The sequence below is a fragment of the Crocuta crocuta genome, unplaced genomic scaffold (assembly GCF_008692635.1).
Source record: "Crocuta crocuta isolate KB4526 unplaced genomic scaffold, BGI_CrCroc_1.0 scaffold141, whole genome shotgun sequence".
Classification (NCBI taxonomy): Eukaryota; Metazoa; Chordata; class Mammalia; order Carnivora; family Hyaenidae; genus Crocuta; species Crocuta crocuta.
The window spans coordinates 6632485-6644251 of record NW_027527951.1 but is presented as its reverse complement, the minus strand read 5'-3'; the positions used below and the strand labels follow the sequence as shown (position 1 = coordinate 6644251).

General features: G+C 35.8%; 1 non-coding gene across 1 annotated transcript; it reads left to right on the top strand.

The window, feature by feature from the left end:
• The first annotated feature begins 616 nt into the window (after positions 1-616).
• Positions 617-723, top strand: LOC144221998 (U6 spliceosomal RNA). The gene has a single exon (XR_013332248.1). It is a non-coding gene; the product is annotated as a U6 spliceosomal RNA (small nuclear RNA).
• Positions 724-11767: the final 11044 nt, after the last annotated feature.

Genomic DNA, 11767 nt, shown 5'->3' with positions numbered 1-11767 from the left:
TGTTCATTGTGCAGATACACGTCTTCTGAATTAACCCTACTTTATATGGTAACATTTTAAGAATATTTGGAACCCCAGGTTCTCCTATCTATTGGGCTATGCCCTAAAATGTCTAAAAGAAATTTACTTGGACTCTAATTCTGCTCCATTTCTCAATTATCAAAGCAAAATTGCGAGATCTCCAAAATGTCTTTCTTGCTCACTCATCGAGACTGAGCTTGTTTTTCACTGCAGGTACTTTAATTTTTACATTGCGAATGGCCTGCTTTTAAAATTGTTGATATTTTGCTCATTTCAAATTGTTCTAAATGATCTGTGAAACAAAAGCAAAACTTGGACAGCTGTATACCCCTCATAGGACAAAATTGGATACAAGAATGAATGACCTTCCCATAATACTTAGAGCCAGTTCTGCTTTTGAAAGTGCATTCCTATACAAAATGTGTTCCTCTGAACTCAGTTAACAAAGGAGAGTATTATACAAAGCAGCAGACAAGAGAGTTTAATTATCAAAGTGAACATGAGAATTTGAAAATCACTGAGGTAAGGATGGGAACAATAAACGAAGAAGCAAGTTTTGTACTTTCATTTCTTTGGTTTTTAGTTACAGTTAGTCCAGCTCATTTTGGCAGCCCATACACTACAATTGGAAAGACACAGAGAAGATGAGCCTGGCCCCTGTATGATGATGACACTCAAATTGGTGAAGTGTTCCATATTTAGTTACAGTTACATGCTTTTTAAGTTATGTCTATAATGCATGCGCACATTACCCACTGCATGATTTCTTTATAAATTGTTTTGCAAAACACAGCATATTCAAACAGGACAAGGCAGAGTATTTGTCACGGAGAAAGAGCAGACAAACCTTAGTTTTTTGTTAAGCTCTTTGCATGCATTGCCTCATTTCATACTCACCAGCTTATGAGTACATGTTACTAGTGCTTCTATTTTTAGAGAGGAAATGAAAGATTAAAAAACCTAACCAATTTTGTATTGAAGCACGACTGACATAAAATTTCCTATTATTTACAGGTGTACATCATACTTATTTGGTATTTATTTGGTATTTTTACATATTACAAAATTATTCCCATGATAAGTCTAGTTACCATCTAAAGTTATTATAATATTGTTGACTATATTCCCTGTGCTGTATTTTATGATGCCATGAGATATTTATTTTATAACTGAAAGTTTTTTTCTTTGTTCACTCACTCCTAATAGAGCCAAGAATTCGTTTAAAGTCTCAAGAGGCCAGGTGTCTCTTCATTAGCTTTTCTCTACCTACTATAGTCTCTATGTGACTCTCTTCCTTTCAGTACAGGCACAGTCCAGTTTTGAGAAAAATTTATTCCTGGGAAAGGATATATACAAACTTAAATATCTGGCATGAGCATTTATGGGCCATATATATGTGCCTGTTTCAGACATGATTATGTCTTAATAGGAAATTAAAAATGTGTAAGTGCTATGTGAAATAATTAAAGTATAGGGTTTTTATTAGCATCCAATAAGTAGAAGGCTCAAAATACAAATAGGGTTGCTTGGATTCTAATAAATTCTTCTTGAGAAATAGTATGTCCCAAGTTTTAATGATCCTTCAGATTAAAGTTAGACATTCCCATAATCTTAGTTCAGCTAATGATACATGAAATCACTTCCTGCTATAGCAACCATTTCCATAAATGCCAGTATTTATGTTTCCAGTATTAAAAAAATCACAACCTTCTTAGTCTCAATGTACTCAAACACAGTACCAGGTTGCCAGCTGAAACACTGAAATAGTACCTGGCCACCTACCTTTATTCACAGACCAATAATATCCAGAGCCTTAAAAATGCCATCACCTTGTTTGACTGCACTGAACTGTGAAACCTGGAAGGATGTAGAAACCAGAACAGGCTGCTAAAATGAAGTCATCTTGCTAAAGGGACAATTTGTAATGGGGCATTGTGCTGACAGGTCTGCAAGTCTATAGTCTACAGTCGCTGTGTATGTTTGAGCTCAAAATAGACCTTGTGTGTGACAAAAACAGCATTATTCTCAACCGTTGAGGGATCTTGATGGATATTGCTTCTCCCAACTCTGGAAAATTAAAATTGAGGCCCTATGGAAAGGTCTATTCATGTAGCATGCTCTGGTTTTTTAAAGAAATCATGCTGTATATAGAAAGAATGGTCTACACATGCTTGCTGAACACGAAGAACTATCTGTCTTTATATTCCAAAGTTTAAAAAAGTTATTATAATATTTGTCTCTTGACGATCAAAAGGTTTATATCAGTTTAAACTCTAAACCATATTTCATAATGCATTGCTTATGGTGAAAAGCTAAAATGATATTAAGTAGCATTGACCCAAAAGTTTGGGTGAAACTGTTTATCTAGAACCTGATACTCTGTTGACAGAAATAGCATAGTATATTGAGAGTTTCAAAAGACACAAAGGTTGTTTTTTTTTAATGCATACTTCATGCTCTTATGTGTAGTGTATATAATCAACATAAGGAGATTTTCACTTTGATATTTTTAATCATCAGACAGAAATATGCATGTGCCAAAAAATCTTTCATTTTCAAATATTTGTTTATTGTAGATTTCCAACTGCCTCAAAAATTAGACATGCTCCATGTTATCTTAAAGATCAGATCATTCTTCTCTCTTAGTAGAAGTAGAAATTATTTTCCTCAGTGGGATGGATTTGTCCTGACAGACTTCAGCAATCATCTTGGGTGGATGAAAATCAGAGAATGAGAACTATAGTCCTAGCTCTGCCATGTTTGTTCATCCCTCTAGATTGGATTTTCCATTTGGAAGATGAAGGGCTATAGTCCATAGGAATAGTTAATATTTGCTGAGAACTTGCTTTGTGTCAGGCACAATAGCTCTACAAGTCACTTCTGATATTAATCCCATTTTATGGATGAGGAAAATTGAGACACACAAAGATAAAATAATCTTCATAAATAATTAGAAAGCCCGAATTTGAACCAAGGCTCCACAACCCATTGAAAACTACAACTCATTCTGCCTTCCCAAAGTGTTTTCAAGCTATGAACAAAGTAATTCAACATCTTGCCTTGTTATAGTTTGCTGTTTAAATTCTTGTACTTGCACTAAGATTATGTATTTTTTAAAAGTTTTAATGTTTATTTACTTATTTTGAGAGAGGGAGGTTGAGAGAGAGAGAGAGAGAGAGAGAACCCCAAGCAGGCTCCATGCTCAGCATGGAGCCCAGTGCAGGGCTCGAGCCCACGAACTGCAAGATCATGACCTGAGCAGAATCCAGGAGTCAGAGGCTGAACCAACTGAGCCATCCAGGTGCCCCTCCCATATATTTTTTTAATGGTAAACAGTCTATTAAAGATTTGGCATGTAAGTGGCATCATATTAAGCACTGTAATGTCAAATTAAAGACAGCTTCTTTTTCTATTCTTTAGTTCTTTTGAAAAGGAAGAACTGCCCTCCTTCCTATACTTACAACTAAGCAAAGAAAAAGGACCTAATGGTCATTAAAAAGAAAATAATGTCTGGAAAAAAAGAAAGAAAAACCAAAATGGCCTATTTCCACATCCAAGTAGCAGGCTTATTAAGAAATAAATCACATTCTTTCAATTTGCCTAGTCCAGCATTGGGAGATTAAAAGCCAAACAAGTTTCCTGGTCATTTTTAGAGTTATATTTATGAGAAGCAAATTCTAGTTGAATATATATGGATAGATATAGTTAATTTTATGGAATAAAGTCATGTGGGATAGATGAATAGTTAGTAATATAGATGGCTCCAAGAGCTCTGAAGTGCCCCAAATCACGCACTACATTAAAAACACTAGTGCAGTTGAAATGGAAATACTGGCTGGACCTAATAAAACCAAACAATTATTCTGAACTTTAGATCTGAAAAGCAAAGTTATCAGCTATCATTTGGTTTAAAGGAAAGTTTTAAATTTGAACAAATTAATATACTTTTTAAAATTTTTCCTGTCTTTTGCCAGTTCCAAATGGAAAACTCCAATCCATTTCATAAGCTGCTCAATGTGCTCACAAATAGATCCTATCAGAAAAGGAAATTACAAGCCAGGATCCCAAATGAACATAGATGCAAAAATCTTCAACAAAATATTAGCAAACTGGATTCAACACTACATGAAAAGAATCATACAGTGGGACCAAGTAGGATATACCCTGAGATGCAAGAATGGTTCAACATCTGCTGATCAATCAATGTCGCACATCACATTAGCAAAACAAAGGACAAAAATCATAAGATCTTTTCAATAGATGCAGAAAAACCATTTGACAAAATTCAACATCCATTCATAATAACTCTCTGCAAACTGATTATAGAAGGAATACACCTCAACATCATAAAGGCCATATACAACAAACCCACAGCCAACATACTCAACAGTGAAAAGCTTTTCTTTTAAGATCAGAAACACGACAAGGATGTTCACTCTTAACCAATCTTGTACACTACAGGAAGTGCTAGCCAGAGCAATTAGACAGAAAAAATAAAAGCATCCAAATTAGAAAGGTAGAAGAAAATTGTCACTATTTGCAGATGACTTTATATTACATGTTGAAAACTCTAATGACTCTACCAAAAAACTTATTAGAACTACTTAGTGAATTCAGTAAGGTCGCAAGATCTAAAATCAATAAACAAAAATCAGTTGTGTTTCTATAAGTCAACAATCAACTATAAGAAAGGAAAATTAAGAAAGCAATTGCATCTACGATTGCATCAAAATGAATAAAATACTCAGGAATAAATTTAAATAAGAAGATAAAATATCTGTACATTAAAAACTGTAAGATACTGATAAAAGAAATTGAAGGAAACACAAATAGCAAACAAAAAGAAAGACATTTCATGCTCATGAATTAGAAGAAGTAATATTGTTAAAATGTCCATACTACCCAATGCAATCTACAAACTAAATGCAAATCTTATCAAAATTCCAATGGTATTTTTCACAGAAATAGACTAAACAATCTTAAATTTGGTATGGGACCACAAAAGACCCTGAAATATCCAAAGCAATCTTGAGAAAGCACAACAAATCTAGAGGCATCACATCTTTTAATTTCAAATTATACTAGAAAGCTATATCAGAACAATATCAGAGCCTGCATCAGTCTCTGTGTTGATAGCTCAGAGCCAGGAACCTGCTTCAGACTTGTGTCTCCCTCTCTCTCTACATTTCCCTTGCTCACACTATGTCTCTCTCTCTCTTTCTCAAAAATAAGTAAAAACGTTAAAAAAAAAAACTTAAAAACTTGCTACCTGTGAGCTTTTAGGGATAGAAGTCATTTTTCTTTGTTTGTTTTCCTTTATGTGAGCAGTACTTAGCAGAGTATAAATCTACATACACTTTACCTTTATAACCAGAGTTTTATTTTGAAAAAATAATCTAGAATTTGAATAGAAAAAATGTTTCTACTAGAAGTAAATCAAAACATTGATGCTTTCTTCTTCTTTGTTTGGTCTTACTCTATTTTCCAATATTTTTAGTAACATAAACTCCATCAAAAAAAAAATAGTTGGGGTGCCTGGGTGGCTCAGTCGATTAGTAACTGACTTTTGATTTTGGTTCAGGTGATGATCTCACAGTGGTGGAAAGGGTTAGAGTCCTGCATAAGGCTCTGTGGGGACAGCATGGAGACTGCTTGGGATTCTCTTTTTCCTGTTCTCTCTCTGCCCCTCCCCTGCTCACATGTGCATGCTCTCTCTCAGAAAAAAAAAAAAAAAAAAGTTGAACCTTTCTGGAGACACCAAATAAAATAAATGGCACTATACTGCTGGTGGAAATCCTAAGTATCAGTGCTACAGGTTTCACTGCCATTCCCGTCATAACCTTGTGCAAAAAGCTCACCTCAGGGTTCTATACAGCTACAACGATTTGGAAGCCTGGTTGAGTTATTTATCATTAGGTTTTGTCCAGGTGATCAATGTGTGGCAGGAAGTCTAGATTTAATAGAAAGCATCAGCAAGGAATCATTGTCACTGACGTCCATCTCGTGACCACCTCATGCACTACCTTGTTAAGTCACCTAATAGGCATTACTTCTGTGAGGAGGGTTAAATTATGGGAGTGATGTTTGCTACAAGCACTCCCTGGTCAGGCAGGGGCACTGTGCACATTTTCAATTTTCAACTTCTTTGAAGGAAGCTGTGAGACAGTGTTTCAGGCGGGAGGCACTGAAACAAATTATCGGTGATGCTTGGCTTCAATCGTCCCCCATTCAAGTCTGCAGTCTTTCAGTTTCTCATTGTTACCTCTTGCTAGCATTTTCACCTAAAAGATACAAAAGCATGACTTTTTCTTAAAGAAATATAAGGCTATGCCCCTGCTTTAAAATGCTCCAGGACTATTAATCATGAACTAATATTTTTAAAACAAAGTGTAGTAGTCTCTATGCCCCTGTTGTGACATCTAACTATTTCCAACTGAGTATTAGTCATTAGTCCTGGGGTTTTCCACAGTACTTTTGATGCACTTCCATATGTTCTTATAGTTATTAAATTTCTTGGTTTTCTCCCCTAATATTTTGTGCAAGGAAAATTTCTCACAATAGACACTATGTACTCCAGTTTTGTGAAGTTCCTATAACGAGCACATGTGTAACTGAATAACTAGATGCGTATTTGCCAGTTTTGGTTTTGGTTTTGGTCTTAATGAAGAGATAACATGATTTAAGAATTTATATTTGGAAAGTATATCTGGAAATTTCCAATAAACCTGCAACTCTAAAAATTTCACCTCATAGAAAACTTGTCTTCATTATGTCAGTGTTTCACTATATTTCACTACATCTCTGTTTAAAGAGAACAAAAACACACAAACAAACAAACAAAACCCACCACTGCATTATTTGCATTTAGCATTTCCTTGATCTTTATTAAGAAGCAAAATGTGGGGCGCCTGGGTGGCTTAGTCGGTTAAGCGTCCGACTTTTGCTTAGGTCATGATCTTGCGGTTCATGGGTTCGAGCCCTGCGTCAGGCTCTGTGCTGACTGCCAGCTCAGAGCCTGGAGCCTGTTTCAGATTCTGTGTCTCCCTCTCTCTCTGATCCTCCCCTGCTCGCGCTGTCTCTCTTTCTTTCCTAGAAATAAATAAAACATTAAAATTAAAAAATTAAAAAAAAAAGAAGCAAAATGTTTGCCATACTGCCACTGGCCTTTTTATACCAGCAAAAATACAAACTATATTACAAAAACAAATTTAGATCAAGTGAAAAATACTGCCACAGAGACATAAAAGACCCTAATGATTTTGTCATTCAGTATCAGAGTGTTGTAAGTGATTAAAAACAGAGAGACTGATTAGTTCATGACCTTAATTTTATTTTTTTTTCAAGAAATTTACAAAACCTCATCCTTTCAACCAAACATTTGCTTGGAAGTTTTGAAACTGATTTGAAACTTATTTCCATCCTGTGTTAAATGCTTTTCTTCTTTGCAGTACCTGAAAGGTTTCTGAGGTCAGATTTTCTTATTTCATCTAAGGTAGGAAACTCCTTTCTTTACATGTTGCTTGTGCTATTGATTTCCATTTGCTAAAGAGAACTCTCCAGGACAATAATAGCAAAAAAATAAGAACCAACAACAGAAAAGCATTGTGTAATAAAATGCATCTAATTTCATATTTATCTAAGCCCAGAAAGCACATTTTGGTTTGCTGTGTCTCCACTTAAATGATTGGAAACCTGGACTCATCAGAGATACAGATGTATTGTCTGCTTTCAACATTTCTGCCCTGCAAATAGGACTTGAAAAATTATTGGCAATGATGCTTCATTCAGTACAACAGCAGGGAACTTTGCTCTGAATAGAGAAAACTTTGCAACAATTAGTGCTGTAAAATAATTAGAGAGACTGCCTCTATGATCACAAATTCTGTGTCTCCAGGGGGTGTTCAACAACCTCTGACTGGGAAAATTGCAGAGTTAAACAAGATAATCATTAAGGGTCTCCTGACTGTTATTTCTATGACACACTCACCATCTCGGCAGTAGAAGGGAGAGCAGAGAAAGATATGAAATGTACTTTGAATAGTCTCACTTAACGAACTCAGGGAATTTGCTCTCCCCCATGTCGACAAGACAAATAGAATAATAGCTTCAATGCTAATCTCCCTGGTAGTGACCAGTGTTCCAGGATTTCAGAGGTAGTCAGAACTAATGAGAAGTGATGCGATATGGTTAGTATTTAAGTGAAAGCTAGAACATTGATGGTGCAAGAAAAATGGTATAGATTAGCCAGGCAGAATTGAAGAAACTATCTTCTAGGCAGAATAACATAAAGAGGAAAGAGGAGGAGGGAATAAGCATTGTGTTCAAGAAAACCTGTTGGGATGAGTTAGGAAGACAGATCCCAGGAATCATATTACTCTCCATCTCATCCTACTGTCAGAGGCAATGAAATTGCCTGAAACGGCATCTGAAACATTCAAATCTGGGGACTTTCCCAAAGTACTGCATTCTACATTCTACTCTTTGGAATCACCTCCCATCCCCAGGCCCAAGTCATAAAGGACAGAACTACCACCATTCATGGAAGTTGATGGATCTCTATGTAGAGTTTGTTAGGAGATTCCAACATCAATTTGTCTTGTCATTTTTACCACATGGTCACAAACAAAATTGTTGACACATGATTTAGCAGAAACCAAACAAAAACAACAAATAATTGTTGTATGGGTGAGAGTAAAGTGTGATTTTACTGTGTTTACAAAAAGAAGTCTTTGCCCCCCCAAAGCGTCATATTTCCCCAAGTCAGTATGATCAAAACACAATAGCAATCCTTTGCTGTGATTCTTTGCTATTTGAAGAATTAATTAGCTATAATTAATATTTTTATTATTTTAAATACTGATTTAAAAATTTTACACTGATATTTTAAATACAAGAAAAATGCTGCACATCCAATGATGGTTTGTGGTGTTCTCTTTCAGCTTAAAAAGTAGCTTGTTTTTCTTAAAGTAACTGGCCTTTGAAATCATATTTTGCCGGCCACAAATTGGTGTTAGTTTACATATAAGCCAGACGTCCAATGCTGACTTCAGAGGTTAACTATTGAAGGGTGAGTCAACAGAAGCCTGCGTATAAGAACATTATAATAAAAAGCAAGTCACAGAGATCAGATTCTCATTAGGAAAACCTCTGTCTCTTTATAATTCTGTGAAACATTGTTTTGAGTAACCTTTGAAATCCTGTTGGGGGGAAAAACAAACCAGGCTTTGGCTGACATTTACAGCAAAATCGGATCCTTCATCACAACTGGAAACTGTATAATGAGTGGGCGTTTTACCGTAGACAATGGAGGGAGTTCTTCAAGTCTGTTTTACATCAGCTAATGTTGGCAGGTAATGCCCTTATTGCTGCCACTGTTTTGTTAAGAAGGAAGAATGTGGTGTAAATCCCCTTAAAATTAAAAATAAGGGAGCAACTCTCCCACCCCACAACATGAGTTCATTCCACTAAAATGACTTCTTTTAGAATGGTTAAGGAAGGTCTCAGACCCACACCTTGCTCCACCCAATTACTGGAAGACTTTTATTTTTTTTTTTTCTTCTGTGGGCTTCATGGTGACAGCCTTAGAGTGGAATGTGGATGCCTTTTCTATAACCTAAGTAATGAATCATACCAGATTTGTGAATAATGCCTAGGCTCAATTTGAGACAGAGGCAAACAAGCCAGTAAAACCAGTGTCAAGAGAACTTGAACTAAATCAGACAAGGTTATTTACTGTCAACATTTGAATCAAAGGCAGCCCTAAATCCAAGGTGAAAGCATGCTGTCCCTAAAGATTACAGTTAGACACTGAATCAGAACCAATTTCTTGAATTTCTAAATCAATATAGTAGTTCTGGTATCTATTTGATTTTTACAAATGCTTGGCTGGCTCCTATCAGGAGAGCATAATTTCACATGGAAAATACAAGAGATAATCATCAGTAGCTTTCGGAGTGAAGAATGAAATCCTCTATACAGCAAGCCGCCATCTAAAACCACCTCTGAGGAATTCCAAGGACAACCAAAAAAGCCATTGCCTTTCAAAACGAATGCAATACATATCNACATGTGCTCCTATGCATCAACATTTCTGTATCCCTTGGGTAAATTCCTAGCAGTCACACCACCTATTTTAAAAAGCTGAGTAAGTTTAAGAATGATCTCTAAGGAATTCAAATTTTATAAACTTCAAGCAGGAACATTTTGATGCTAAAGTAAATGGCTTATTGTTTTTAGAAACTTACGTAATAAAACCAGGGATATGTGCATCCTATCTTCAGGTGAAACCCAGACTTCAAAAGGCAATTCTAGCTTTAGACCTTTAGTGTCCAGAAATTTCTATAATGATCATAAAATTAAAAAGCAAATGTGTGGACTTAATCACTATTTTTTTTCTGGTTTCTAGTTTTCATCTTTTTCCAACTTTGATGAATCAATAAATTAAGCTCTTATCATTCCACGTACGTACAGAATATGCAAAATGGTCACGATGCTTGTGTTTGTTCCAACAAACACTTCTTTTTTCTTTAAAGGGTTATTTATTTATTTATTTTGAATGAGAGAGAATGCATGCATGAGTTATGAGGGGAAAAGGTAGAGAGAGAGTGAGAGAGAATCTCAAGCAGGCTCTGTGCTGATAGCACAGAGTCTGACACAGGACTCGATTGGAAGGCTGTGAGATCTTGACCATGAGATCATGACCTGAGCTGAAGTCAAGAGTCCGCTGCTTAACCAACTGAGCCACCCAGGCACCCCCAACAAACACTTCTTGGTAGAGCACATTTCAGGGCAGTGTGGGTGGGCCATGCTAAAATGAATGCATCATACAACCTAATATTAAAAAAAAAAAAAGCCTGATTAAAAAATGAGCAGAGGACTTGAATAGACACAGTCTATATCTTCAAGAGATTCCCACTCCAGTGAGAAAGATATGGCCAAATATACAAATCATTCTTCAGGGCATAATAAAGAAAGTGTCGCAGACAGGTAGAAAGCATAATGGATGCTCAGAATTACTTGCCAAGATGACCAGAAGATAACATAAAAGGGCTGCTATTTGAGCTGTGCTTGAAATAAAGGGCAAGATTAAAGAGATGTCAATGATAGGAGAGTTTCCGTGAAGAAAAAATCAGTAAAGTCAGAAACACCAGGAAGAATAGGTATTTTGGATGAAACACAATTCTGAGCACATAAATACATGTTGGGAAAAAGCAGCCAAAGTTGGGAGAGTGTGGTAGGAATTGATCTTGAACTGCTTTAAATGCTACTGGGCTTCCTTTAGCCAATAATTGCCATAAGTCCTTCCTTTGAACTTGATGTAGAAGAGGCAAGTTTAGCAGAAAGTAGCAAAATGCAATTTATGCTTGTAAGTAATTAACTGACATGTGTTTTTCAACTACAGGCACAATTTTGAGTATTTTGATCTGTGTGAATAAGGAAAGTTTACATGGATCCCAGTTTGTGACAAACAGGTAATGCTAAGCAGCAACTAAGAAATAAACAGCCTTTAAGAAATTTAGTATGAATGAAAGACACATTTCCAAGACTTGAAGTGTGTCAATTAATACATTCAATTTAGTGCCATGTCATGTGTAGATTCAGGGAATGATGAAAATACTTGGTTATAAAAGAATTCTCCCTCCAAAAAAGAAGGTGCAGAAATTTATTTTCAGTCCAGTTCCAGGAAACTAGAATAGCAGGAGTCTTAATGTAAACACAAGTGAAATTGTAGCCCAAATAGGATTTT